The sequence below is a fragment of the Bison bison genome, unplaced genomic scaffold (assembly GCF_000754665.1).
Source record: "Bison bison bison isolate TAMUID 2011002044 unplaced genomic scaffold, Bison_UMD1.0 scf7180017864221, whole genome shotgun sequence".
NCBI lineage: Eukaryota > Metazoa > Chordata > Mammalia > Artiodactyla > Bovidae > Bison > Bison bison.
The window spans coordinates 1,001,850-1,002,112 of record NW_011494793.1 but is presented as its reverse complement, the minus strand read 5'-3'; the positions used below and the strand labels follow the sequence as shown (position 1 = coordinate 1,002,112).

Genomic DNA, 263 nt, shown 5'->3' with positions numbered 1-263 from the left:
AAGGTGGGGGGCGAAATTTATAGCCAAGGAGCACTTCCCTGGTAGCCCAGCTGGTAAAGAATCTGCCTGCAATGCAGGAGACTCTGGTTTAATTTCTGGGTCGAGAAGATCCCCTGGAGAAGGGATAGGCTCTGCACTCCAGTATTCTTGGGCTTCCTTGGTGGCTCAGCTGATGAAGAATCTGCCTGCAATGTGGGAGACCTGGGTTTGATCCCTGGGTTGGGAAGATCCCCTGGAGGAGGGCATGGCAACCCACTCTAGTA

The 263-nt window shown here is 53.6% G+C and overlaps 1 protein-coding gene across 1 annotated transcript in view; it reads left to right on the top strand.

Moving 5' to 3' along the window:
- CPAMD8 (C3 and PZP-like, alpha-2-macroglobulin domain containing 8) overlaps positions 1-263 on the top strand; it is a 94,933-nt gene that overhangs the window by 83,369 nt on the left and 11,301 nt on the right. The window lies entirely within an intron of this gene.